The sequence below is a fragment of the Phoca vitulina genome, unplaced genomic scaffold (assembly GCF_004348235.1).
Source record: "Phoca vitulina isolate PV1807 unplaced genomic scaffold, GSC_HSeal_1.0 scaffold4, whole genome shotgun sequence".
In the NCBI taxonomy this organism is placed as follows: Eukaryota; Metazoa; Chordata; class Mammalia; order Carnivora; family Phocidae; genus Phoca; species Phoca vitulina.
The window spans coordinates 36,817,853-36,841,894 of NW_022589707.1; the positions used below are offsets into that span (position 1 = coordinate 36,817,853).

The 24,042-nt window shown below is 42.0% G+C and overlaps 1 protein-coding gene across 2 annotated transcripts in view; it reads left to right on the forward strand.

Annotated features, from left to right (window-relative positions):
- Positions 1-527: 527 nt before the first annotated feature.
- Positions 528-24,042, forward strand: part of KBTBD2 (kelch repeat and BTB domain containing 2) — a 54,875-nt gene continuing 31,360 nt past the window's right edge. Inside the window, exon 1 of one of the 2 annotated variants that reach the window (XM_032401805.1) lies at positions 528-571. The gene's annotated coding sequence lies outside the window, so the exon portion shown is untranslated. Of the gene's footprint in view, positions 572-14,271; positions 14,351-24,042 lie in introns of those variants that run through there. The other variant, XM_032401804.1, reaches the window with a different exon arrangement.

A 24,042-nucleotide genomic window follows, 5' to 3' on the forward strand; every position in this document is an offset into this window, starting at 1 on the left:
TCTATAACGTAGTCAGAATGCTGCCATTTTTCACTGCCCACAAGCAGTGTTAGTTCTGGAGGGCAGAACACACACTGAGTAGGAAACCCCAAACAAAGCCCTAAAAGCTGAGACACCCAAATTGGACACAGGGTAGATACCAACCTCTGTACCTGCTGTCTGTTTCCTAAACTTTACAGCATCTGCCCTCAATCTGTTTGAAACTTTGTAAGGTACCTCGGTTTTCCATCTCTCACAGTTACCTGAGGGAAGAAGTGATTCATACATTAAATAACCCAAGTTACTTAAAAACCAAAGGGAAAAACAAAGCAAGAACACACCCTTCATGAAAAAAATCTCTTGTTCAAGATACTATTCTGTATCATTCTACAGTCCTTGGCAGAAAAAAAAAAAAATCAAAATAATGGACACAGTGAGACAATTCGGCCTGAAAATTATCATCTTAACTGTGTAACCAAGAATAAATTAAAGTTATCTTCTTCACAGGGCTGTGATAGGGTGGAAAAAACTGATTCCTACACACTGATGGGAAATGACAGCAGAGGCAAATGAGACTTTGAGAAGACTAAAGGTAAGATGGACAGTGTTTTGGTTTAGAAACTAAGACTGGAACTTAATTGAAGTTCCCCGGGGGTCGTTATGCATCCCATTCATCACTTACCCGCTTCATTTCATTTTTGCACCCCAGGTCTAATCTTCCCCTGGGCTGTACTTTGGGCCCATCCAACTCATTTGAGCCCCCTCCCTAAACATAGGGTGGTCCAAACTCAAGCTTCAACCAGGTGTACATGACCTGTTAGTCCAGTCCTCCCACTGACAACCACACAGTAAAGCAAAAACAATTTCCCTTCCCAAGTTTAATTTTCCATGGATGTTATCATTTTCTCTAGGTATTCAAGTTCAACCCCAGCCTTTTTTTCTTAAAGAGTCCATTTTGTTAATGGATTCTCTGAGATGCATATCTTTTACTCCCATGTGAGTTAGGACCCTCATCACTTTATATCCAATGTTCAATTAAACTGACTTTATACAGGGATTTCATCCATACAGACAGACTTCAAATTCTTCCTACACTGTACCGCTAGCTGAAGATGCCTAGTACACATTTCTTCCTGCCTTTCTCTATTCAGTTTTCTTTTGGCACCTCCTTATTGCCTACAGGACAAAAATCTAAAAAGGAAAATTTCTACTATTTTAGCCTATTCTGCTCAGACCCACTTTCCCAACTCATCACAGGTCTCCCCTCTGGCTGGCTGTTCTCAGGCTCAATCCCTGGAACACACTTGACCTGCCCTGGCTGCCCATTTGAGCCCATGCTACTCTCTCCATTCTCACTCCAAACCACAGCCCCCAAATTTGTATCAAAATTCACCGCCTCCACATGGACTGCCCTTTCTCAGCAACTCCATCTAGATCTATGTCCATGACTCTTTTCTCTCTCAGCCCCCCTGTCCTTTACCACCACCCAGCTCTCCATCATCTCCTACAGTTCTTTGTTTCAAATTACATTACAGTTTCCTAGAATGCAGGACCTCAAACCTGGGATCTCTGCCAATCCTACAAACATGGGCACCTACAGTTGTTGAAGAACATACTTTCAAAATGGAGAAATACTATTGATCTATGATTGCCTTTGCATCCAGGACCCAGGATGGAACCACCACAGACAACCACACAGGACGAGCCCGTTAGTCACTTACATTCCCAGGCCTTGTGAGAGGCTCTCTTGGACTCCAGTCCCTCCCCTCGGAACCTGCCATTCTGTCCTGTCACTTCGCATACCATGGGGATGCTCTCGTATTCGCCAAGCTTTAACCTGTACTTATTTCTGGTGGGCCACACAATAAGTTGGGGAGGGAGAGAGCACTCAGGTGGCAGCCTGATGATCCTGCCAGCCTCACGATAAATCCTTCCTTTGGAAGATGTCACAGGGCCCAGTGGACTAACTTCTTCAAAGAGGCATTCTGTCTCATACATTTCATCTTCAGCTTCCTCTTCCAACTCACAGTCTTCTGAATCCTTGGGAAGTACAGTGTTCAAGGCAGCATTTTTCTTCAATAAGTAGACTGTGTTCCCACTTGAGAAGTTGCTCAGGGATTTCTGCTTCCTGCCTTTCACAGTTTTTTTAATCTTTGCACACTTTTTGAAGTTCTCATGATCCTCCTTCTCAATCTCATCATTCATGGTCATTTCTTCTTCATCTGTTTTCAACTTCCCATTCCTGATGGTCTTCCATGATCCCTTAGTTTTGCAGTCTGGTGATGATTCTTCATCTTTGCAAGGCATTTGCTCAGGGGATTTCTCCAGCTCTGCATCCTGCCACCAGCTCCTATCACACTGAATCCCTTCATCCACCCCCCTGCTGTTCATCTGGGCCAACCAGGCAGGGCGAGGAACATACTTTGAATAGCTGTCCCTCTCTACCACCTCATCCAGTTCCCCACACCTGACTGCCTCTTCTTCTGTTGGCTTTCTGCTTTCTGGTGAGGACTCAGGGGATTTCCCGTGCTCTGCATCCTGCCAATGGCTCATATCACATTGAATGCCTTCAGTGACCTGGCTGAACTGGGCCAGGGAGGTAGGGGGAAGGACATAATTCTCAGGGTAGCTGTTGCTCTCTACCACTTCACCTTCGTCCACTTTCACAGGGAAGCCAGGGCCCCCACTACCATTGTCTGGCATGCTTTTCCCAAAGCTAATGGGACTCCGGGATTTGGACTCTAGGCTCAGGTCCTCAACGGCTTTATTGCTGGAACAGACTGGCCTTTCCTGCTGGAGCTTATTGCCATCTCCAGAAGACTGGCACAGATTGGAGTTCAGGGTATCCTGGACTTCATCTTTGTCTTTCGCTTCATCTGGAGAGGACAGGAATTGGGGAACAGCTGCATAGCCTTTTTCTTTACCCAAGTTCATGTCCATGATGGAGCCCAACTTTACCACCTCATCACATCTTACATCATGACACTGCTCCGACCAGATAGTGCTTTCTTCATCGTTACACGCAATGCCATCTGCACCCTCGTGACGGTTACGAAGCACACTTGTACTCTCACGAGAACTCTGTGACATCCCACCGTGCTGCACCATGATGTCTGGCATGGCTTTACCATAAGCTAGGTCATACAAACGGACAGTTTCCTTCAAAGTCTCCCAGAACTGTGTTACAGGGGATCCTCTGCTCTGTTCTAGCCTCATTTTCCCTTTCCCAGATGCATAGTTTACTTGAGGTGATGTTCTATACACGGTGCTAGGAGAAGGGCTCTCACCATGTAGCTGCTGCTTCTGGGCAACAGATGAAAAAGCCCCATCTGTTGGTTCAGGAATGTTGTCAGTTTCTGTGTCAATATTAGAAGTCGGGATACTGGTCACCATACCACCTTCTGAGTGGGTGTCTTGTTTCTGAGTCCTGTTTTCAGCCTGATGAGGTTCAGTCTGAGTCTCTTTCGTCTTCGTTTTCTTTCCATAGCCACTACACTGACGGAACTGTGCTGTGTTATAGAACACAGGTCTTCGGTTAAGCGCAGTGGGCAACGGGGACTGAGGGATGAGGAAGCCAGGAGACTCACTGAGTACCACTGAATATGGAAAATACAGACTTCCATTTCTAAAACCTAGGAAGAGAACACAGTAGTTAGCCACTCGGTCTCCCGCAGCCAGTCACAACATTCAGCCGGTACGCAGTCACGTGGCCACACCGATTGGTAAAATACGCAGTTTCTTCCATGCCAGTTGGTAGCTACTGGCCCCCACTTCTCCCTGGATATCCTTAAGGATTCGAGAAGGGAATGTGCAGTGCCCAGAATGGTGGGACCTCCAGAATCCTCCCTCACCACGAGAGCAAGCATCTGTCTGATGGGTTGGTTGCCAGGCCATCAGATAGTCAGCATATTATGAATCACCCCTACTTAGTAGTGACTTTTTCAGAGAGACCTAGCACCCACCAAGCATGATTCAGGATTGTTGTGGCTGAGGAAAGAATAATTGTGTCAGCTCTGATAGAGCAAAATTCTTTGTACGTACAAGCCTTTCTAAACCTGTTCATTCAGCACTATTCATTCATTCTCTCACACACACACACACACACACACACACCCCTCCCGTTTTCTTCTCTTTAGGGGTAAACAGGACAATGGTGCCAATAATGCCGAAACATGACTGTCATACATATTCACATGGGGAAAGGCATTTGATTTTGCAAGACAGATTTATACAACTGACAAATGAAGTTAAAACTTCTACCTTGCATATAAAAGCAATAATTATATTCAGATCAGTGTTCATCAGGCAGTTTACTCAATATTGAGGTTGATCTTATGAACTCAATTTCACTGTTTAAGACTGCATCATAATGCCTCTTGGGCCTGGCCTAATGTATTTATACATAAAAGTATATGGGTTTCTTTCTTTATAGAAAGGAAGCAGACAAGTCTCAGCTTGGACTTCAACATTGTCTGCAAAGGTTAGAAGCCAACAGAATGAAGTTCATGAGTCAGATAACTTCCTACCATACATGTTGTACTGTATCATACAATGGACCAAAATACCTTAATGTAGCTCCCTGCCACTAGCATCCATCCCAGGTCCCTGTTCAACTACCCACTGCAAAAACATAGGTGTTAGAGTTGTTATTTTGTCCCTCACTAATCAGCAAAATCTATGGCTACTCTTTGTAATACCTTCCCTCTTGTGCTACCATGCACAGGACTTTAAGTCATCTCCACGTTTTTACCTCAGTAACTACTACTAGTAACTTCCTTGACCCATCTCCCTGACATTCACAGGTCTGTCCATACTAGTTACAGAATTTTCCTTTCTTCCTTCCTTCCTTTCTTCATTCCTTCCTCCCTCCCTCCCTCCTTTTGTTGGACGTAATCTCTACACCCAATATGGGGCTCGAACTCGCAACCCTAAGATCAAGTCGGATGCTCTCCCACCTGAGCCAGCCAGGCACTCCCAGAATTATCTTTCTGACTCAAATGTGACCCCTCACTCGAGAGACAGTATTTGAAGTATTGTCACTGCCAGTCAGGAAATGAGGAACAATGACCACATTCCTTAGGATGCCATAGAAGCCCTCATTATTCTGATTTGTCACCGTATCATCTCACTTTCCCACTAAGCCTATATGCTCTAGCCATATGTGGGTTCCTTCACAGGCTAACTTCTCTTCACTTTTCTGGGACATTCTCCTTCCCTCCTTCTTCCACTGCTACCAAAACCTTTTGTTTTTTAAGTGGAAATCTTGCCATTTATGACAATAGATGGACCTTGAGGGCATAGTCCTAAGAGAAGCTGGACAGAGAAAGACAAATACCATATCATCCCACTTCTATGTAAAATCTACAAAAGATGAACTAAGAAACAGTAGAATAGTGGTATTTCAGGGGCTGGGTGGTAGGGTTAATGGGGAAATGTTGGCCAAAGGCAAAAGAAAACTAATTCATCTTGTTATACAAAAGAGGGTACTGAGGCAAAGAGAATTTAATATTGATTCAAAATCAGCCGATTTAGGGGCGCCTGGGTGGCTCAGTCAGTTAAGCATCTGCCTTGGGCTCAGGTCATGATGCCAGGGTCCTGGGTTCGAGCCCCACATCAGGCTCCTTGCTCCGTAGGGAGCCTGCTTCTCCCTCTGCCTGCTGCTCCCCCTGCTTGTGCTCTCTCTCTCTCTTTCTCAAATAAATAAATGAATTAATAAATCTAAAAAAATTAAAAAACAAACCCCCCCCCCAAAATCAGCCTATTTATAAAAGCATGAATTGGCCCTCTATTTCAATTGTACAACTATGTGTACTGCATGTCTAATTAATGTTTAAAGCTGGTAGAGTTTCTAATTGTATGTAAGAAGAATATGGAAGAAGTTTGGAAGTCACTTACTCTGAACAAAGTAAAAAGCTCAACTGAAAAATCAAGAATTTTTCCCAGATACTTCCCAGCAGTAGGTTACAGGGCAAAGTGCTATCCCTAGTGTTGGAGAGATATGTGAATGTAGACAAGCACAACTTACAGGAGCAGAAACCCAAGAGATAAAAATTCCATGGGAACTAGTAGTAGGGTAGGGAAACCTGAACTGTTATTGACAAATTGCAGGCTCAGGATGAATAAATCTGAGAGTTAAAAACTTCAAGGGGACCCATTCATAAGGAACCCTCCCCCCCACTTTGTTTTGAGTTTTATCTATAGTAGCTCAACCAGTTTCTTACAGGAAATCTAGGAAAGAAATCCCAAAGGAAGAGTGGGGAAGAGAAACCACTGTGACATACACAAGGAGCACTCTATTCCTACCAACACTGGACCTCAGGACAAGCTAGTTAAACAGAGCCTAATTGATAAGGAGGTAGGCAAATACTTATCTCAAACCCACCCTAACCACCCTTCCCTATCCAGTGGGAGGAGGAAGATGAAGTACATGCATAGTTCATAGTCCAGAGGCACAATCTCACTAAAAGACTGAGACCTAAAATCACAGTCCTTCAAGAACCATATGACTATGATCCCTGTCCCACCTCCACAACTTAACAAGTCACTAACGGCCTATATAGAGCAGTTCCTTTTATCCAGTACAGAATGCCTGGCAATCAAGGAAACGTTACAAGATATACTAAAAGGCAAAACCTGTGTTGTCTGCAAAAAAATTCACTTTCAATATAAGACAGGGATGAAAAGTAAATGCATGGAGAAAGATGTTCTGTGCTAATACTAATCAAAAAACAGTGGACAAGCTGTATTTCAGACAGAGCAGACTTCAGAGCTAGGAAAGTGATCAGGGATAAAGAGTGGCATTACATGAAACACCAGTGTTCTTCAGTGAAGCATAACAGCCCCTAAAGTGTATGCCCTTAACAGAGGGTGAAACTATGTGAGGCAAAAAGTGATAGAACTGCAAGAAGAAACAGAATGACCCACTATTCCTATTGGGAGACTTTACACTCCTCTGTCAGAATAGGACAGATGCAGTGGGTAAAAAAAAATCAGTAAGAGTGGTTGAACTAAACAGCACCTTTAACCAACTGTAAGTAACTGACATCCACAGACTGCTTCATTAAACAGAATAGGCATCTCATACCCATATGGAACATGCACCAAGACAGTCCATACCATGGGCCAGAAAACATTTCTACAAATTAAAAAGTATATTAATCATATAGTGTCTGCTCGGGGCACCTGGGTGGCTCAGTCGTTAAGCGTCTGCCTTCGGCTCAGGTCATGATCCCAGGGTCCTGGGATCGAGCCCCGCATCGGGCTCCCTGCTCCGCGGGAGGCCTGCTTCTCCCTCTCCCACTCCCCCTGCTTGTGTTCCCTCTCTCGCTGTGTCTCCTCTGTCAAATAAATAAATAAAATCTTTAAAAAAAAAAAAAAAATCATATAGTGTCTGCTCTTAGCCTACAACTGAGTTTAGAAAACAAAGATAGCTGTAAAATCCCCAAATACTTTGAGATTAAATACACTACTAAATAACACTGAATCAATGAAGAATTCTCAGGAGAAATTTAAAAAGATTTTGAATTAAATAAAATAGTACTTCTCAAAATTGAAGCAGTGCTTAGAGGGAAATTTATAAAATTAAAAAGTTCTGAAAATCAATCATACAGCCTCTAATTTAGGAAACTAGAAAATGAAGTGGAAATTAAATCCGAAGAAAATAAAAATTAAAGCAGAATTAATGAAATTGACAACAGAAAATCAATAGGAAAAAAACCCCAAAAAGCTGGTTCATTGAAAAGATCAATAAAGTTGATAAGCCTCCAGCCAGTTTACTGAGTAAAAAAAAGAAAAGGAAGACACAAATTACTAATACCAGAAATGAAAGAGGGTACATCACTACAGATCCTATGGACAGTAAAAAGATGGAAAGAATACTATGAACTCTATTATCACAACTTTCAAAACCTAAAAAAATGGACCATTTCCTTGAAAGATAAAGTTGGCCAGACTCATACAAGTAGAAATGGACATCTGAATAGATCTTTATGTATTAAAGAAAATGAATCAATTAACTGATAACCTTCCAGAACAGAAAGTGCCAGGTCCAGAAAGGCTCACTGGTGAAGTCTACCAAACACTTAAGAAATTACAAATAGATCAATGTAGGATAGAAAAGAGAGCCCACACACAGACCCATATAAATATAATCAACCAATGTTTGACAAAGGAGCAAAGACAATACAATGGAGCAAAGGTAGTTTTTTCAACAAATCGTCCTGGAACTGGACATACACGTGCAAAAAGTGATCCTAGACACAGCCCTCGCAACAAACACCCTTCACAAAAATAAACTCAAAATGGACCACAGACCTCCATGTAAAATACAGAAACTGTTAAGACCTAGAAGAGAACACAAGAGAAAAACCTAGATGTCCTTGGGTATGGTGAAGACTTCTTAGACGGAATACCACTGGCATACATGATTCATGCAAGAAAGAACTGATAAGCTGACCTTCATTAAAATTTAAAACTCTGCAAAAGATACTGTCAACTAAATGAAAAGTCACAGATTGGGAGAAAATATTTATAAATACATACCTGATAAAGGACTGTTATCCAAAATATACAAAGAACCCTTAAGACATTAATAACCCGATTTAAAAAGAGACTGTAGACCTTAACAGGCACCTCATCAAAGAAAATACACAGACAAACCCTGCCAAATAAACATATGAAAACATGCTCCACATCATATGTCATCAGGGAAATGCAAATTAGAGCAATGAGATACTATACAAGTACTAGAATGGCTGAAATCCTGAACACTGACAACATCCAATGCTGGTGAGGATGTGCAGCAACAGGAACTTGGATTGCTAGTGGAAATGAAAGATGGAACAAATGCAAAATGATATAAGATAGTGTGAAAAGAAGAAAGTTTGGCAGTTTCTTGCAAAACTAAACATACTCCAAAACTTGGGAGAAACCAAGATATCCTTCAATAGATGAGTGGATGTATGTCATAATTCAGACAATGGAATATTATTCCGCAGTAAAAACAAATGAGTTACGAAGTAACAAAAAGATATAAGGAAACTTAAAATGCATATTACTATGTAGAAGAATCCAATCAAAAAACTACATACTATATGATTCCAACGATACAATGTTCTGGAATAGGCAAAGCTATGGAGCCAGTAAAAAGATAAGTGGTTGGGGGCGCCTGGGTGGCTCAGTCATTAAGTGTATGCCTTCAGCTCAGGTTGTGATCCCAAGGGTCCTGGGATCGAGCCCCACATCGGGCTCCCTGCTCGGCGGGAAGCCTGCTTCTCCCATTCCCCCTGCTTGTGTTCCCTCTCTTGCTGTGTCTCTCTCTGTCAAATAAATAAAATCTTAAAAAAAAAAAGGCTTAGGGAAAATGGAGTCGTGAACAGGCAAAGGATTTTTAGGGCAATGAAACTATTCAATACAATATTATAATGGTGGAGAGCTTTCATGATGTATTTATCCCAAACCACAGAACATACAGCTCAAAGAGCACACCCTAATGTAAGCTTTGGGTGAAATGAAACATTATAGGTTCACTGATTATAACAAATATACCATGCTGGTGAGGGATGTTGATAATGGGAGAGGTTATGCATGATGGAGGGTATATGGGAAATCTTTCTGCCTTCTGCTTCATTTTGTTGTGAACCGAAAGTTGCTCTACAAAATAAAGCCTACAAAATACAGGTTTAGAGATCTTTGAATATGCATAGAATATATCCAGAAAGATACCCAAATCACTGGCAATATTTTCTGCCTCGGGGAGGGTACTGGGAAACTGGGAAAAGAAATTAAGAGGGAATGATTTCATTCCTTGTTTGTATACTATTTTAATTTTTAGCCCATGTATTTGGTTAGTTTTTCAATAAAAAAATGGTTTAAGCCAGTTTCAAGTGAAGAGATGTTCTGTTATTCATAAAATAGTTACATCTCTCATTCTGAATAATTCCTAGTCAAAATGACTAGGTACAAAATAAACCACAATAATCTGCCCTGTAGGTTAATACAACCAGGATGCTTTGAGTCTACTTGCTCAACTGAACTCATGTTATATTCCCTGAAGGAACATCTTTACGTCCTTGGCTATGACAGACACGCTGTTTAATACATAATTTCATCAAGCCATTTAACAAGTTATAATACATTACTCTCATTTCCTACTTAACTAACTCTATCCAAAAATGATGTAAATTATCTTCAATCAACATCTTTCTGTACTGGCATCCATTCTTCTCTTGGCAATAGGTCCTTCAAGCTCCTTTGAAAAAGGAGAGACCTTCGCTGTCCAAATGGAATCTGACAGCCTCATACCACCTTCAACATGGGGCATATAACCTAGGCTGGTCAAGGAGACTAGTCCATCTTCCTGGATTGGTAAGTAGAACAAGGATGACATGTGACAAAGCCAAACCACCAGGAGTCAGCTTTGGAACTCTTGTTGAAACTGCTGGAAGAGAAGGCTCTTTCTTCTATGGGATCCCTGCCATGAAATCATTACAGGCCCACAAACGCTGTAACCATCTTTGCCACTTTGAAATGACTGAGAATGAGGTCAATACAGAGAAAGTCAAAACCTAGGAAAAAACAAAACTAGAAATAAAGGGATATAGATTCTAATATGGATTATGTCTTTGGAGTCCCTATTTAGCCAGCCTGTAGTGGCTTCTTTCTTGGAATTCTTGGTTGCACAAGACAGTGAATCGTATAAACTTTTTTTTCTTCACTAAAATCCCTGAGTTAGGTTGCAGTTAAACAAGCAAACAAACAATACAGATCTGATTCCTACTCCCAGTACTCATCACTTTAATTTTCTTAAACCACAACTCTCAGGACAAATATCTTAAACCTTAAGGTGAATTACATGAAAAAAGTGCACAAGTACAGAATCTCAGCCTTTTAATTCAAGTTTAAGATACAATATGCATTTCTTTCTCTCAGGAATTTCCCACCCTCTGACCTCAAGAGTCTTCCTTCATCTGAACCATTCCAAAATCACATTTCAACATCTGTATTAATTAGGGGTCACCAGAGAAACAAAGCTAATGGAATGTTTATATATAAAAATTTCTTTAAGAACTAGCTCATGTGGAGGTACAAGTCCAAAATATGTTAGGTAGGCAGTCTTGCTGGAGACACAGTGAGGAGCTGAAGTCCACAGGTCATATGCTGGCAAAATTCCTTATTGCTCAGACTGCAATTTTAAAATGGCTGCCACTAGGAGCTCCTTGGACTAAAGATTCTACTACTTAGGTGGGATCAGTGATTGATGGACTCAAAAGCAGTCCTTATCACACCTAGTTTTCTCCTTGGAAAACAGTTGCATAAGATACACAAAATACTTTATCTACAGCAGGGTACACTGAAGAATAGATTTAACATTATCTTTGCTACCAGAGGCATGAGAAGGGCCAATCACTCCATGGATCCTCCTGCCCTGCCTAAAGCCCCCTCCCACTCTGTAATGCATGAAATCCTAGATGTCTACCTCCCAAACATTTAAGCCTCATCATTCTTCTCCCAAAGTACTTTTTTGACCTCCCCAGGACAGCTTTTAGAATCTTTAGGCCTTGTTGAAAAAATTATAGGGACTAGGAGCTCTAAGGTACTTCTACCAGACTGGTTTCATAAAATTTTGGTTTGACTCCTGTGTAACTCTGGGCAAGTCCGGGACTCTGAGCCTCTGTTGCCTCACTTGTGAAACACAGACAGCAATATTCCCTAGCTCATGGCGGTTGTTGAGGTCAAATGAGAGAGCCTACTTAAGTATTTGGCAGAATAAGTGGCATATAGGTAGAATTCCAACTTTACCTATTAAGGTGAACTTCAAACACTGCCCGTGTGCTGCCATAATCTCTTTTGTGTCAGGACAGGGTGAGGAAAGGGAAGTCGTGGATTAAGGTATTGCTTTAGGGGGAGGGTCCCTAACCCCATGAACTTCTCAGAATTCTTACCTGCACCAGGAACAGAGAATGGATTACAGGTGGGATTCTGGTACCAGGGACTCGGGTAAGGCTGCTGGCCCAAGGCATGCACATAAAAAAAGGGTCTGGCGTTACCACCCTCAAAATGTGCGTTGTTTTCTGAAGAGCAGTTCATTTTCTAGGCTGAAAAACAGGTGTTCATATTTAGGAAAGGGCAGTGGCGCTCAGCGCTGCCATGAAGGGAGAAATCGTCCTAGTTCCCTTTCAGAACCCCAAGTCTGGGTGGCAGGGTCCTCACCTTCTCTTCCCGCTCGCTGGGATCGGGGACACAGGGCTGCACTGCACTGCGCACCTGGGCAGCGCTGCCCATGGGCGGGGCCGTATCCTGCCAGAGCAAGTCTCGGCTCCCCGAGCCGCAGCAGCAGCCCCAAAGGAAGACTGAGGCCTGGGAGGCCAAGAGGGAAGCTGTGCGGCGCCTGGAGCGCGTCGGGCTACGCCCAGGAGCTCCACTCGAGGGCGGTGGCTTGGGCCCGGCCTGCAGGCACTGGTCCCCTGCCTGGCCGGCGTGCCTATCCCGCCCCTTCCCGGGTCTGGAGGAGCCCATCCCCTGGGCCCAGTGTCTCCTGACCCACGGCTCACACCTCGCCCCCGTCCCACAAGCCAGTCTACTCCGCTCCCTCGGGACCCGCATCCCCGCACCCCCGCCTGCTCCAAACCTACCTCGGCGACCCGGAGAGTCTCTGGCACCTGGTGCCCTGGCTCCCGCCCTCACATACCCCGGCTAGCACGTGCTGCCTGCCTGTTGCGCAGGCGCCGCCCTCCCGCAGATGGCCGGTGCATGCGCTCTGGACGAGGCCCGCAGCCGGGCTGCTCTGTCCCGAGGCACCTGGAGAAGCTCGAGAGTTTCCCACACCATGCTGGCTCCAGTGCGTGGACGCCCAGGTGTCGGTGCTTCCAGAGGACCGGTCAGTCCCTGCGCCCCCCGCTCTCCCAGACTGTCCCTTCCATTTGAGTGTGTTCAGTTAGGACAGCCTATGTTCCCTCCTCTGAGCTCCTGGTGTCCTTCCTTCCTCGGGCCTAACGCCTCTGACACTTAGGAAGAGGAGCTGACTGAGGACAAGGGGAGAGGAAGGAGGAGGCCAGCCTGGACGGTGCAGGCGTGAGAGGAGGCGACTCACAAAGGAGGGGCGCTCCAGCCTGCTTCCCGCTGAGGCGAGTAAAAAGCAGGGGTGCAGAGGCTCTGGCAGTCAGGGCGCCATTTGGGGCGAGTGAGGGCCAGGGGGCCTGGGGAAGTCGTCTGTGAGCGGGTAGGTAGGCAGTTTGAGGGAGAAGCTGGCGCGCACGGACTCTGCTTTTCTTTTGCACGTGGGAGAAAGGAAAGACTTCTGGGAGAGTAGTTCCCGGGAGTCGTGGGGTGGGAAGGAGGATTGTGAATTTTTTGTTTTGTTTTTTAAAGAGAGAGATTTCGGTAGCTTTATGGCCAGAATGGACAGACGGGGAGATGTTACCTATAGTGGAGAGAGAAGGGATGTTAGGAAGATGTTCTGAGGAAGCACAGGGCAAGGTTAGCTAAACCTGGCTGCAATGCTCTGCCTTGGACAGAAGTTACTGGGATAGGAGGGAAGTGAGGTCCTCAAGGCAGGGATTTCAGTGCTTTAGCATCGAATGACCTTGATTTTTTCAATGGAGGGCAGGAATAAGACTTGCAGGGAGCACTGAAAATTTGGGACGATTTTTTGTATTACCAGGTAAAAATTGTGTTTGAGCCGAAAGAGTGGTGCCTGACACTGGATAAAAGTTTTTCTTTCACATGGAGAAGTCTGGAGGTATGCCACCCATCCAGTGCTGGTCTGGAAGCTCCTTGCTATCACAAAGAACCCAATCTCCTCTTTCTGCTCTGCCATCCTTAGCAATGGTTTCCATCTTCAATTTGCCACGTGTTTCAAGATGCCTGTACCAGGCAGAAAGCAGGGAGTTGAGAGGACAAAGGGTAAAAAAGAGCACAAGGTTACACAGACGCTTCTCTCTGTCATCAGTTTTGCTTTTAAGGAGCTTTACTAGAAGACCTACCCAACTTCAGATTATACCACTTTGGCTTCTCATGGCTGAAATGTAGTTATCTCTTAGCTGGGCATATTGCTACTTGAAATAAATTGAGATGCTGTGACTAAGGAAGAAAATGGGTATTAATTGAGTTGACAACTAACAATGTCTACCATACTGCTGCAGGGAAGAGAAAAAGCATTCATCTACAGATGTGCAAAAGGATTGCTGGTAGAGTTGAGGGCTGATCTAGAATGAGGATTAGTAATTTGTATTGTCCCTCATCTGCAGGTCTGTCACTTGCTCAGGCATATTCAGTTGCTTGGGAGAGACATTGAACAACTGGATGGATCAAGGACTGGTTTTGCAAGGCTTGTGGAAAGAAGAGCAAGGGTTCAAGAAAGTTCAGTGTAATGGTGAGAAATTAAAGTAATGCATCATGGCACATAATATATACCCTGCACTTGCATGACCCTGAACATGAGTGCTTCCTTAAATTTTCACCCTAGGGTGCACCCTACTTAGTAGCTAGTATACAGTCAGGAAGAAAAAGGAAGTGATGTTGGAGAGGAGCTGAACAAATGGAGAAAAAAATTAATGGGGATCTTTTACATGAGAGTAAAAGAGCTAGAGGGAGGGGGGTTGCGGTCAGAGAATGGAAATTTTAAATTTAGGATTTTAGAGTTGGAGCAGTTGCAAATTATAACAAGGTCCATAGGGTGGCCAAGCAGTGGTTTGCTGAAATGCTGTGGGGTAAAAATCATTGACACTGAAGAAGAAAAAGATCAGGGAAGCTGGAGTTTTGGATGATTCACCCCCTCCTTCATATCATAGTCATTTAGAGTTTCCTATGTCCTCAATGAATGTGGTAGAGTGACCCACAAAACAAAAGAGAAAAGTATCAGATGTTTGTATTTATAGTTTTATAATATTTTTCTTAAAGAGAGCTCCCCAAATTTTATAATAGTCCCCAGAAAACTTGGATTTTCCACAAGCTGGTGGCCATGTCTCAGCCCTGGAGTACATGAAGAGTGGGAGAAAGAAGAACCCCCTCATGAGGGCAGCTCAGAATAGGAGTGACCTTGGGAGAAAGCAAAGTTCAGCAACTATTCAGTAAATAGATTGAGAGATATGTTGGGATGTGTTTAGCCAAGCAGGACTTCCAAGTCACATAATTGAGAGGGTTGGTAGATAGATCATTAGGGAGCAGAACTGGAATGAGAGTGTCCCAGAAATGCCAGCTAACTGGAAACTTTGGGTTTGGAGCAGTGCTGGAAGATGTCAAGGATGAAACTACCTGGTTTTGTACTACTTGGCCCATAGTGGTACTATCTGGTCCATAGATACCAACTTGACCTCTGATAGAAGAATGTTTTGTGCCATCTGTGGCATTTTGTGTGGGGTGGAATGTCTGAAGTTAGGTGATGGTTGCTATTTTTGTGTTAAGGTCCAATTAATGAACTCTGTGTTCTCTGCTTAGGATTCCAAATGGGTATTATTATCATCTTCTCTATTTTAAGATGATGACACCTGAGATTCAGGAAGGTTAAGTAATCTGCCCATACATATGAAGTTGCAGTCCTAAATTGGAAGGAGATTGGGTTAAGGTCTTTGGATCCCCAGGCCCAGTGCCTTTTCTGTTGCTTGGGTGGTCCCTTGACAGTCTGATAGTCTCTGTCTCTCATTAAAGGAAAGTGATTTATACTTTCCCCCTCAGTTGACACACTGGATTTTAGATTGAAATTTTAAACACAAGTGTAATAATAATAGTCTTGCTTTCCACACCTTGAGGGCTCCTCTTTAACATATCAGTTATAAACACAGCAAGGATGCTCAGCCTTACCAGTGAACCTTCATTCACTTGTTTCCTCCACAAATATTTGAGTATCTACAAAAGGACCAGCACAACTGTAGCTCTAAGGAAACAGCAGGGAAGAAAAACAAAGTTATAATTCCTAGGGAGCCTACATTTGCAATGAGGTGACACTTACAACTTTCAGATTGGGGGAAAAAAATGTAACAAGTCTGGCAACACCAAGGGTTAAGGGGGAAGAAGTGGAGTGGTAGGAATATGTGTACACAGCTGGTGACAGTGTAAATTGGTAAAGTCACTTTGGAGAGCAAGTCGACAATATCAAAAAGTTGGAAATGTATCATACTCCATAAACCAGCAATTCTACTTCTAGAAATATTCTAGAAAAAAATCCTACGTATAAACAGAAGGAGCCATCTATTAAAATTGTTTCTTGCAGTAGCTTTGCTTGTAACATAAAAGAATTGAAAACCACCTAAATGTCCATGAAACGAGAATAGATAAGTAAATTATTATATAGATAGATTATGGGGTACTGCATAGGAGTTAAATGAATGAACAAGGATCACATCTGTCTCCATGGATAAATCTTATATACAAGGTTCTAATTTATAATTTCCTTTATAAATATCTTTTTTTTTTTTTTTTTAGATTTTTTCTTTATTTATTTGACAGAGAGAGGCACAGTGAGAAAGGGAACACAAGCAGTGGGAGTGGGAGAGGGAGAAGCAGGCTTCCTGCTGAGCAGGGAGCCCGATGCAGGGCTCGATCCCAGGACCCTGGGATCATGACCTGAGCCGAAGGCAGACACTTAACCACTGAGCCACCTAGGCGCCCCTATAAATATCTTTTACAGCTATAGTTTTTCTTATTACTGAAAGTTATTTCTTTCACTTAAATTACATTTTCTAACTGTGTTGGTGGTGTATAGGAATACTATTGACTTTTTTTTTTTAATTTGTGTATAGTTGGGGTGCCTGGGTGGCTCAGTTGGTTAAGCATCTGCCTAAGGTCATGATCCCAGGGTCCTCCCTGCTTCTCCTTATCCCTCTGCTGCTCCCTCTGCTTGTGCTCTCTCTCTCTGTCAAATGAATAAATAAAACCTCTAAAAAAAATAATTTGTGGGGGCGCCTGGGTGGCTCAGTCGTTAAGCATCTGCCTTCGGCTCAGGTCGTGGTCCCAGGGTCCTGGGATCAAGCCCCGCATCGGGCTCCCTGCTCAATTAGGAGCCTGCTTCTCCCTCTCCCACTCCCCCTGCTTGTGTTCTCTCTCTCGCTGTGTCTCTCTCTGTCAAATAAATAAATAAAATCTTTATAAAAAAATAATAATTTGTGTATAGTTGACATGCTATGTTATGTTAATTTCAGGTGTAAAACCTAGTGATTTGACAAGTTTATACATTGTGCTTATGTTCACCACGAGTATAGCTCCCATCTGTCCCATTACGTTGCTGTTACAATACCACTGATTGTATTCCTTATACTCTGTTTTTATTCCGGTGATTCAGTCATTCCATTACTCAAGTCCTGTATTGCCTTCTCCCCTTCACCTGTTTTGCCCAACTTCCCACCCCCCTCCCCTCTGGCAACCATCAGTTTGTATTTATAGTTCTGATTCTGCTTGTTTATTCCTATTTTTTAATTTTTTTTTACATTCCATTTATGAATGGAATCATAAGGTATTTGTCTTTCTCAGTCCGACTTGTTCACTTAGCATAATACCCTCTAGGTCTGTGTATTGATATTTTTATTCCAGCAACTTTGCTGAACTCCCATTAGTTTCAATTTTTGATAGATTTGACCAGATTTTTTATGTGGACACTCAAATCTTCTACAAATAATGATGGTTTTGTTTCTTCCTTTTCAATGAATATCTTCTCACATTTGTTTTAGCCTTCTAAGACCTTCAGCACAATATTCAATTAAAAAAAACTGATAGGAGATACTTTCGTATTTCATTTCTGATGATTTACCATAAAGAACTATTATGGGAGGGACCCCTGGGTGGCTCAGTCAGTTAAGCATCTGTCTTCAGCTCAGGTCATGATCCCAGAGTCCTGGGATCGAGTCCCACATTGGGCTCCCTGCTCAGCGGGGAGCCTGCTTCTCCCTCTGCCTGCCGCTCCCCCTGCTTGTGCTCTCTCTCTCTCTAACAAATAAAATCTTAAAAAAAAAAAAAAAAAAAACTATTGTGGGCTATTTTCTAGATATCCTTTATCAAGTTAGGAGAGTCTCTTTTACTCCAAATTGGCTGAAAAATTTTATGTTTTAAAATTTTCAATGAATGTTGAGTTTCATTAAATGGTTTTTCTGAATCTGTTGAAATATATTTTTTCTCCTTCACCTTGCTAGTAAGGTAGATTCCTTAAAAGATTTTTCTTTCATTAAACAATTTTTGTATTACTGGGATATATTCAACTTAGTTTTGATATTTCAATATACATTGTAGGATTCTATTTGGTATTTTATTTAGAATTTTGTAATCTAAGATTGTAAATGGAATTGTTTTATACTTTTCAATTCTTATATTGTCTTTTATTGGTTTCAAGATATCCCAGCCTTACAAAATAAGTTAGATAATTTGTTATCTTTTTTATTCTCTAGAGCAGTTTGTGTAAGAGAAATATTATTTACCTATTTCTTGAAAGTTAGGTGGAACTTCTCTGAAAGAGTATGTTGTGTATTTTGTTTTGTAGGTAGACTTGCTACTGACACACTTTATCTACTGTTCATAAGTCTGTTTTTTTTCCATTTCTTGATTTAGTTTTGATAACTTGAATTTTTCAAGGAAATTGTCCTTTTTGTCTGAGTTTCCCAAGTCATAAATATAAAATTTTTCATAATTTTTGTTGTGTAAAAATGCTTGTGAGGGGCGCCTGGGTGGCTCAGCTGGCTAACCGTCTGCGTTCGACTCAGGTCATGATTTTGGGATCCTGGGATTGAGCCCCACATCGTGGTCCCTGCTCAGCGAAGAGTCCACTTCTCCCTCTCCCTCTGTGCCTCCCCCCGCTCGTGCTGGTGCATTCTCTCTCCAGTGTGCTCTCTCTCAAATAAATGAATAAAATCTTTTAAAAAAATGCTTCTGATATCTGTAAGTATGTCCTAATTTTGATTCTTTTTTTATTCCTTATGTAACCTCTACTCACAGTGTGGGACTCAAACTCATGACCCCAAGACCAAGAGTGGCATGCTCTATCAACTGAGCTGCCAGGCGCCCCATCATTTTGATTCTTTTTTTTTTTTATAACGTTTTTTTAAATTTCCTTAAGTAATTTATTTTTTTTAAAGATTTTTATTTATTTATTGAGAGAGAGAGAGAATGATAGAGAGCATGAGAGGGAGGAGGGTCAGAGGGAGAAGCATACTCCCTGCTGAGCAGGGAGCCCTGGGCGGGACTTGATCCTGGACTCCAGGGACTTGATCCTGGGACTCCAGGATCATGACCTGAGGCGAAGGCAGTCACTTAACCAACTGAGCCACCCAGGTGCCCCCCTTAAGTAATTTCTATACCCAACATGGGGCTCAAACTCATGACCCCAAGATCAACAGTCGTGCGTTCCACCAACTGAGCCAGCCAGGCACCCCATATTTTGATTCTTAATATTGTTTCTCTTCTATATTTTTTCTTGATCAGTGTGCTCAAAAGTATATCTATTTAATTAGTCTTTCAAAGAATGAGTCTTTTGTTAAAATTCTCTTGTATTTCCTATGTAATAAATTACTATTCTTTTATTCCTATCTTTAAATATTTTTGAGTTTTCTCTGTTTGCTTTTCTAGCTTCTTGAGTTGGACATTTAACTAATTAATTTTCCATATCCATAAATATGTTTAAAACTATAAATTTCCTTTTAAATACTTGAGTTGCATTTCACAAGTTTATTTGCTAATTATTAGATGTTCTTTATTTATAAATGTCCTTTAGGTCAAATTTTTGTTCTGTTCAAATTCTCTAGACCCTTATTAATTTTTGGTCTACTTAATTAATTGAGTGACATGTGCTTGAAATCTCCCATTATGGGGATGCCTGGGTGGCTTAGTCGGTTGGGCGGCTGCCTTCGGCTCAGGTCATGATCCCAGGGTCCTGGGATCGAGTCCCTCATCGGGCTCCTTGCTCAGGGAAGAGCCTGCTTCTCCCTCTCTCTCTGCCTGCTACTCCCCCTGCTTGTGCTCTCTCTCTCTCTGTCAAATAAATAAATAAAAATTCTAAAAAAAAAAAAAGGGAAGAAAGAAAGAAAGAAATCTCCCATTATGAAACAGATTTTTCACTAGAGGAGAGAGTTGCAAATATGGAAAGGGGAAATGAACCCAGTGGTGTTAGATTGGAATTAGAGATATTAGTGTGAACTCATGGTTTCCATATATATGTAGATGGATATAGATATATATGTAAATAAATGTATACCTGCATGCATGTATATATGTATATGTGTGTGTATGTGTGTGTGTGAATATACTTACATATGTTTCCTGGTTGTGTTTGCTGAGAGGGCCTAAAGCTACAATACCTCAGGAATACAGAGCACACCTAGCCCTCAGACCTTGGTTTCTAAATACCATTCTCAGAGTGCCTAGGTTGCTCAGTTGGTTAAGCATCTGCCTTCAGCTCGGGTCATAACCCCAGGGTCCTGGGATTCAGCACTGACTCACGCTCCTGTCTCTCTCTCTCTCTCAAATAAATAAAATCTTAAAAAAAAAAAAAATACCATTCTTGGAGCACCTGGGTGGCTCAGATGGTTAAGCGTCTGCCTTCGGCTCAGGTCATGATCCCAGCGTCCTGGGATCGAGCCCCACATCGAGCTCCCTGCTGAGCAGGGAGCCTGCTTCTCCCTCTCCCTCTGCCTACTGCTTCCCCTGCTTGTGCTCTCTCTGTGTCAAAAATAAATAAAATCTTTAAAAAAAAAAATACCATTCTCCACTGAAAGGAATCAGAGCCTGGAGAAATGATTGAATCTGAGACAGGCTAATACAGAGAATTAAAATTTACTGGAGCAGAAACACAAGTAGCAACCTCTGTGGGAACCAGTGCCAAGTAGGGAAACCTGAATTGTAATCGACAAATTGCTGGAGGCTAAGGATTGACACATCTGAGAACTAAGAACTCCAGGGAGACCCAGTCTTTGGCAGGGCCCCCCACCCTTTTGTTAGTTTTACCTTCTGGAGCTCTACCAGCTTCTCAGGGTGTTTATTAGAGAATAATCACTAGGTGCTTTTGGCAGGGGAAAAGGAACCATTTTTAAATATACCTGATCATTTTGAGGTTTTTGTTTGTTTGCTTGTTTGTTTTGGCAATGTCTGCCCTCAGGAGAAACTAACCAGTGCCTAACGTGCTGGGGTTTTATCAGAGCTTAAAGTACCTCTGGGAAGGAAAATTCTCAGCTCCAGCATGTTCTAGTTGTCCTATTCCACCCAAAGGTGGGGGAGGGGGGCAGGGCGCGTAAGACAAAGAAGGATGTGTGAAGTTCACTAGTGTTGCAGGCTCACTAAAAGACAGACCTAATCATAGGGCTATAGAATTCTTGCCCTGCCCCCACATTTTACACTACATGCTAATGGCCTACTTACAGCGGTTTTTTTTACCCAGTATCCATGATGTATTTTACCAGTACATTTTGCCCAACTATCAAGAAAAAATTATAAGACACACTAAAAGGCAGAAAACAGTTTGAAGAGACAGAACGAGCATCCAAATCTGAATCAGATACGGCGGAGATGTTGGAATTACCAAACCAAGAATTTAAAACAACTAGATTAATATTCTAAGGACTCTAATAGATGAAGTAGACAGCATACAAGAACAGGTAGGTAATGTCAACAGAGAGTTGGAAATTCTAAGAAAGAGAAATGCTAGAGATAAAAAAGCATTAACAAAATGAAGATTGCCTTTGATGAACTCAATAGACTGGACATGGCTGAGGAATGGATCTCTGAGCTTAAGGATATAACAAAAGAGATTTCAAAAAGTGAAAAGCAAAGAGAAGAAAGAATGAAAAAGAACAAAATATTCAAAAACTGTGGGAAAACTACATGTAATGGGAATACCAGAGGAAGAAAGCAAAAAGAACAAAACCAATATTTGAAGCAATAATGACTGAGAGTTTTCCCCAAATTAATGCCAGACGCCAAACCACAGATCCAGGAAGCTCAGAGAACATTAAGCATGATAAATGCCAAAACCAACCAACCAACCAACCAACAAGAATACTACACCTAGGCATATCATTTTCTAACAGTTTTTTTTTTTTTAAGATTTATTTATTTATTTTAGAGAGAGAGAGTTAGCACGTGAGGGGGGGAGGGTAGAGGGAGAGAATCTCAAGCAGATTCCCCACTGAGCAAGGAGCCTGAGGGGCTCAATCTCATGACCCTGAGATCATGACCTGAACCGAAACCAAGAGTCAGACGCTCAACCAACTGAGCGACCCAGGTGCCCCTAGGCATATCATTTTCTTTTTTAAAAAAATGTTTTATTTATTTGAGAGAGAGTGAGAGAGAGAGAGTGTGTATGCGCAAGCTGGGGGAGAGGCAGAGGGAGAGAGAGAGAAGCAGTCTCCCTGCTGAGCAGGGAGCCCAATGCAAGGCTCGATCCGAGGACCCTGGGTATCATGACCTGAAAACCAGCAGAAAAGATTGGAAGACAAAAATAGGAACAAAGAACAAGGGCAAGAAGTAGAAAACAGTGGACGCCTGGGTGGCTCAGTTGGTTAATCGTCTGCCTTCGGCTCAGGTCATGATCCTAGAGTCCTGGGATCAAGTCCCACATTGGGCTCCTTGCTCAGCGAGGAGCCTGCTTCTCCCTCTGCCTGCCACTCACCCTGCTTGTGCTCTTTTTCTGTCTCTCTCTCCGACAAATAAATAAATAAAATCTTAAAAAAAAAAAAAAGAAGTAGAAAACAGTAATGTATATAGTAGGTATTCAACTATATCAGTAATCACTTTGTCAGTGATCTCAATTAAAAGATGCAAGTTTGGTATAGTGGACCAAAAAAATAAGACTCAACTATGTGTTGTCTACAAGAAACTAACTCTAAATATAAAGACAAATAGAGATTAAGAGTAAATGGATGGAGAAAAGATGTACCATGCTAACGCCAATCAAAAGCAAGTGGGAATAGCCATATTTATTTCAGAGAGAGCAGACTTCAGAGCAAGAAAAATGATGAGGGATACAGAGGGGCATTACATGATGATAAAAGACAAACCATCCTTAATGTGTATGTGTGTAACAGCAAAATATCAAACTGTGTGAGGCAAAAACTAATAGAACTGCAAGGAGAAATATATGAATCCACTATTATAATTGGAGACTTCAATACACCTCTATCAGAAATGGACAAATCCAGCAGACAGAAAATCAGTAAGGACAAAGATGAACTTAACAACACCATCAATCACCTGAATAAAATGGGTAACTATAGACTACTTTATTCAACAACAGCAGGATCCACAGTCTGTTCAAGCTTACATGGAACATTATACATAATGGTGAGAAACTTGAAGCTTTCCCACTAATACCTGTTTTAAGGCAAGGATATCCCCTCTCACCACCACTTTTCTTTACTTGTTTTTTTAAGATTTATTATTTATTCGAGAGAGAGAGAGAGAGTGCGTGCATGCACACAGCGTGGGGAGGGGCAAAGAGCGAATCCCAAGCAGACGCCCCACTGAGCCTGACAAGGGGCTTGATCTGAAGACCCTGAGACCATGACCTAAGACAAAATCAAGAGTCACCCACTTAGCCACCCAGGTGTCCCTCACCACCACTTCTCAATGTCATGCTGGAAGTCCTAGCTAAGCAATAAAATAAGAAAAGGAAATTTAAAATATACTAAATTGGAAGGAAGAAACACAACTGTCTTTGTAGATGACATGATCTTCCATGTAGAAAATATGAAAGAATGGATATGGAAACTCCTGAAACTAATAAGTGATTATAGCAAGCTTGCAGAATACAAGGTTGTTATACAAGAGCCAACCACTTTCACATTTGCCAGCAATGAAAAAGTTCACTTTGAAATTAAAAACACATTACCACATATATGGGCAGTTCCCCAAAATGAAATACTTAAATGTATAAATCTGACAAAATATGTACAAAACTACAAAACTCTAATGAAAGATATCAAAGAACTAAATTAATGGAAAAATGTTCTATGTTTATGGATTGGACTCAATATTGTCAAGATGTCAATTTTCTCAAACTTGATCTATAGATCCAGTCAAAATCCCAACAAGTTATTTCATGGATATCTACAAACTGATCCTTAAGTTCATATGGAAAGGGAAAAAGACCCAGAA